Raw genomic sequence first — 6,234 nt, 5'->3', positions numbered from 1 at the left:
TGGTCTGAAGTTCTCTTTCTTTGTTGTGTCTTTGTGTGGTTTAGGTATAAGAGTAATTGTGGATTCGTAGAAGGAATTCGGTAGTGCTCCATCTGTTTCAATTTTGTGGAATAGTTTGGATAATATTGGTATGAGGTCTTCTATGAAGGTTTGATAGAATTCTGCACTAAACCCGTCTGGACCTGGGCTCTTTTTGGTTGGGAGACCTTTAATGACTGCTTCTATTTCCTTAGGAGTTATGGGGTTGTTTAACTGGTTTATCTGTTCCTGATTTAACTTCGATACCTGGTATCTGTCTAGGAAATTGTCCATTTCCTGAAGATTTTCAAGTTTTGTTGAATATAGGTTTTTATAGTAAGATCTGATGATTTTTTGAATTTCCTCTGAATCTGTACTTATGTCTCCCTTTTCATTTCTGATTTTGTTAATTTGGACGCACTCTCTGTGTCCTCTCGTTAGTCTGGCTAAGGGTTTATCTATCTTGTTGATTTTCTCAAAGAACCAACTTTTGGTTCTGTTGATTCTTTCTATGGTCCTTTTTGTTTCTACTTGGTTGATTTTAGCTCTGAGTTTGATTATTTCCTGCCTTCTACTCATCCTGGGTGTATTTGCTTCTTTTTGTTCTAGAGCTTTTAGGTGTGCTGTCAAGCTGCTGACATATGCTCTTTCCTGTTTCTTTCTGCAGGCACTCAGCGCTATGAGTTTTCCTCTTAGCACAGCTTTCATTGTGTCCCATAAGTTTGGGTATGTTGTATCTTCATTTTCATTAAATTCTAAAAAGTTTTTAATTTCTTTCTTTATTTCTTCCTTGACCAGGTTTTCATTGAGTAGAGCATTGTTAAATTTCCACGTATATGTGGGCATTCTTCCCTTATTGTTATTGAAGACCAGTTTTAGGCCGTGGTGGTCCGATAGCATGCATGGGACTATTTCTATCTTTCTGTACCTGTTGAGGCCCGTTTTTGACCAATTATATGGTCAATTTTGGAGAAAGTACCATGAGGAGCTGAGAAGAAGGTATATCCTTTTGCTTTAGGATAGAATGTTCTATAAATATCCGTTAAGTCCATTTGGCTCATGACTTCTCTTAGTCTGTCGACATCACTGTTTAATTTCTGTTTCCATGATCTGTCCATTGATGAGAGTGGGGTGTTGAAATCTCCCACTATTATTGTGTGAGGTGCAATGTGTGTTTTGAGCTTTAGTAAGGTTTCTTTTACGTATGTAGGTGCCCTTGTATTTGGGACATAGATATTTAGGAATGAGAGTTCATCTTGGTGGATTTTCCTTTGATGAATATGAAGTGTCCTTCCTTATCTTTTTTGATGCCTTTTAGTTGGAAATTGATTTTATTTGATATTAGAATGGCTACTCCAGCTTGCTTCTTCTGACCATTTGCTTGGAAAGTTGTTTTCCAGCCTTTCACTCTGAGGTAGTGTCTGTCTTTGTCTCTGAGGTGTGTTTCCTGTAGGCAGCAGAATGCAGGGTCCTCGTTGCGTATCCAGTTTGTTAATCTATGTCTTTTTATTGGGGAGTTGAGGCCATTGATATTGAGAGATATTAAGGAATAGTGATTATTGCTTCCCGTTATATTCATATTTGGATGTGAGGTTATGTTTGTGTGCTTTTATTCTCTTTGTTTTGTTGCCAAGACGATTAGTGTCTTGCTTCTTCTAGGGTATAGCTTGCCTCCTTATGTTGGGCTTTATCATTTATTATCCTTTGTAGTGCTGGATTTGTAGAAAGATATTGTGTAAATTTGGTTTTGTCATGGAATATCTTGGTTTCTCCATCAATGTTAATTGAGAGTTTTACTGGATACAGTAACCTGGGCTGGCATTTGTGTTCTCTTAGGGTCTGTATGACATCAGTCCAGGATCTTCTGGCCTTCATAGTTTCTGGCGAGAAGTCTGGTGTGATTCTGATAGGTCTCCCTTTATATGTTACTTGACCTTTTTCCCTTACTGCTTTTAATATTCTTTCTTTATTTTTTGAGTTTGGTGTTTTGACAATTATGTGACGGGAGGTGTTTCTTTTCTGGTCTAATCTATTTGGAGTTCTGTAGGCTTCTTGTATGTCTATGGGTATCTCTTTTTGTAGGTTAGGGAAGTTTTCTTCTATGATTTTGTTGAATATATTTACTGGTCCTTTGAGCTGGGAGTCTTCACTCTCTTCAATACCTATTATCCTTAGGTTTGATCTTCTCATTGAGTCCTGGATTTCCTGTATGTTTTGGACCAGTAGCTTTTTCCGCTTTACAGTATCTTTGACAGTTGAGTCAATGATTTCTATGGAATATTCTGCTCCTGAGATTCTCTCTTCCATCTCTTGTATTCTGTTGGAGAAGCTTGTATCTACAGCTCCTTGTCTCTTCTTTTGGTTTTCTATATCCAGGGTTGTTTCCATGTGTTCTTTCTTGATTGCTTCTATTTCCATTTTTAATTCCTTCATTTGTTTGATTATGTTTTCCTGGAATTCTTTCAGGGATTTTTGTGTCTCCTCTCTATGGGCTTCTACTTGTTTATTTATGTTTTCCTGGAATTCTTTCAGGGATTTTTGCGATTCTTTCAGGCATTTTTGCGATTCCTCTCTGTAGGCTTCTACTTGTTCTCTAAGGGAGTTCTTCACGTCTTTCTTGAAGTCTTCCAGCATCATGATCAAAAATGATTTTGAAACTAGATCTTGCTTTTCTGGTGTGTTTGGATATTCCATGTTTGTTTTGATGGGAGAATTGGGCTCCGATGGTGCCATATAGTCTTGGTTTCTGTTGCTTGGGTTCCTGCGCTTGCCTCTCGCCATCAGATTATCTCTAGTGTTACTTTGTTCTGCTATTTCTGACAGTGACTAGACTGTCCTATAAGCCTGTGTGTCAGGAGTGCTGTAGACATGTTTTCCTCTCTTTCAGTCAGTTATGGGGACAGAGTGTTCTGCTTTCCGGCGTGTAGTTTTTCCTCTCTACAGATCTTCAGCTGTTCCTGTGGGCCTGTGTCTTGAGTTCACCAGGCAGCTTTCTTGCAGCAGAAAAGTTGGTCTTACTTGTGGTCCCGAGGCTCAAGTTCGCTCGTGGGGTGCTGCCCACGGGCTCTCTGCAGTGGCAGCAACCAGGAAGACTTGTGCTGCCGTTTCCGGGAGCTTCAGTGCACCAGGGTTCCAGATGGTCTTTGGCTTTTTCCTCTGGCGTCCGAGATGTGTGTGCAGGGAGCAGTCTCTTCTGGTTTCCCAGGCTTGTCTTCCTCTCTGAAGGTTCAGCTCTCCCTCCCACGGGATTTGGGTGCAGAGAACTGTTTATCCAGTCTGTTTCCTTCAGGTTCTGGCGTCTCAGGCAGGGGTCCTGCCGCTCCTGGGCCCTCCCCCACGGGAGCCCAGAGGCCTTATACAGTTTCCTCTTGGGCCAGGGATGTGGGCAGGGGTGAGCAGTGTTGGTGGTCTCTTCCGCTCTGTAGCCTCAGGAGTGCCCACCTGACCAGGCGGTTGGTTCTCTCTCTCACAGGGTCTGGGGGCAGAGAGCTGCTGCGGGCCGGGATCCGCGGGTGTGGGACTTCCGGTAAACACAGAACGTGCCCGTTCCTAGAGGAATTCTGCTTCCGTGTGTCCCAAGCTCACCAGGCTGCCTTCTTGCAGCAGAAAAGTTGGTCTTACCTGTGGTCCCGGGGCTCAAGTTCGCTCGTGGGGTGCTGCCCACGGGCTCTCTGCAGCAGCAGCAACCAGGAAGACCTGTGCCGCCGTTTCCGGGAGCTTCAGTGCACCAGGGTTCCAGATGGTCTTTGGCTTTTTCCTCTGGCGTCCGAGATGTGTGCGCAGAGAGCAGTCTCTTCTGGTTTCCCAGGCTTGTCTTCCTCTCTGAAGGTTCAGCTCTCCCTCCCACGGGATTTGGGTGCAGAGAACTGTTTATCCAGTCTGTTTCCTTCAGGTTCTGGCGTCTCAGGCAGGGGTCCTGCCGCTCCTGGGCCCTCCCCCACGGGAGCCCAGAGGCCTTATACAGTTTCCTCTTGGGCCAGGGATGTGGGCAGGGGTGAGCAGTGTTGGTGGTCTCTTCCGCTCTGTAGCCTCAGGAGTGCCCACCTGACCAGGCGGTTGGTTCTCTCTCTCACAGGGTCTGGGGGCAGAGAGCTGCCGCGGGCCGGGATCCGCGGGTGTGGGACTTCCGGTAAACACAGAACGTGCCCGTTCCTAGAGGAATTCTGCTTCCGTGTGTCCCAAGCTCACCAGGCTGCCTTCTTGCAGCAGAAAAGTTGGTCTTACCTGTGGTCCCGGGGCTCAAGTTCGCTCGTGGGGTGCTGCCCACGGGCTCTCTGCAGCAGCAGCTACCAGGAAGACCTGTGCCGCCGTTTCCGGGAGCTTCAGTGCACCAGGGTTCCAGATGGTCTTTGGCTTTTTCCTCTGGCGTCCGAGATGTGTGTGCAGAGAGCAGTCTCTTCTGGTTTCCCAGGCTTGTCTGCCTCTCTGAAGGTTTAGCTCTCCCTCCCATGGGATTTGTGTGCAGAGAACTGTTTATCCGGTCTGTTTCCCTCAGGTTCTGGCGGTGTCTCCCTTCTTTTCTTTTCTTTACTCCGAACTCTTCCATATTCTTATCCCTTCTCTCTTTCAAATCCTTCTCACTAATTGATATAGCCGTGTCAGTCATTTGGTTCTATGTTGTAATTCGCTAATGTTGTATCACTCCATTTACTCATTAAAACAGGTGAGCATAGTAACAGCATTTAACTATAAGAGCTACGGTGGCAAATAAATTGCTAAATATTAGCACAGGATACAAAGTTAGCCTCTGATCAATGTTAACTATTCACATTATTATATCACCTCATAGTCATACTAAATTTTGTCCATATAACTTTCTACTTCATTAAAACAAATGCAAATCTCTAGAATGCTGGAGGTGAAAATCCACTGGCAAATTTGACCTTTATTATGTTCTTAAAGCTACTTCTAAAAATAAAACCAAGTGATATAAGAGCTGATGATATTCAGAAGTGTCCTGAGATACCATCAATTGGTTTTAGCAAATGGACCTAAATTATTGTGCCTTCTGCATTCATGAGTGCTTGTCTAAAACACCTTGTCAAAGATGAGTGCTGTCAGAAGAAAATGGTAATAAAAGAAATGCCACAGATCTGAGGAAACACACTGGGCAATTTCCATAATAATCATCAAACACTTCCAGATTCAAACCAGCAGGCATGCATACTGTCCATCTTCCCAGTGCAACCTAGTGCTAAGACTAATTTTGGTTTGCAATTAAAAATCTGAAAACGTGCAAATCTAATCCCCTGAGCCAGCTAAAAGATCCCTGCGTGTGATTTTCATGGCGGTTGGTCAATAGTAAAGTTTTCATAAAGAAAATTATTCATTCCACCAGGATTACGTTCAGCTAAGCATGGCCTAGTATAGAAACAGCGAAGAAGGTACAAGTTGACTCATCCACAGATTCTTGTTTCCAGAACCAATGCATAAGAACAATTATCCAAATTATAAATTAAATAAAATTACCTTGTTTGAAAATTAAAGTATTTTCTTAACAACTAGTTAAGAAAAATAGATTGGAAGAAGTAAGAGTTAGAAGCTACCAATCACAAAAGACACACATGGTATGCACTCACTGATAAGTGGATATTAGCCCAAAAGCTCGAATTACCCAAGATGCTCATAGAAGAAGGGGGAGGGGGTGGGATAGGGGGCTTAATGGATGGGAAACCAGGAAAGGGAATAATATTTTAAATGTAAATAAAAATATACTATAAAAAAAGAAAAGATGTACAAAAAATAAGGACAAACCTTGATTCTGGATGCAATTTGGGCTTGTCAGTAAGGAACCCCAGTTTCTTTTACACACAAAAAAATCAAATTATTGATAAATAGGTGGAATCAGTTGCTTAACTTTCTCATTAATATCAATATTCCACAAATATGACCTTAGTCCTCCCACCACTATCCAAAGCACAGTTGCTGTTGTTCTAGAAGAATGTGCAGATGATCATAGTAATTTTTTAAATGTTCATATATATATTTTTATATGTATAAATTATATACATATTACATATGTATCAAATTTCTCCATGTCTTACATATAAAAATAACCATAAAATTTTCATTCCAAAATTGTAATCTGAGATAAAATACCACGGAAATCTTATCCTGTTTCTTGAATTTCAATTTAGCTAATACCCAATAGCTGCTCAATGTGTAATCATTAGATTTGTGAATAAGAATAATCATGATATAGTGCTGGTCCTAGAT

This window comes from Rattus norvegicus, chromosome 6 (assembly GCF_021556685.1).
Source record: "Rattus norvegicus strain SHRSP/BbbUtx chromosome 6, alternate assembly SHRSP_T2T, whole genome shotgun sequence".
In the NCBI taxonomy this organism is placed as follows: Eukaryota; Metazoa; Chordata; class Mammalia; order Rodentia; family Muridae; genus Rattus; species Rattus norvegicus.
This window is presented reverse-complemented; position numbering follows the sequence as displayed.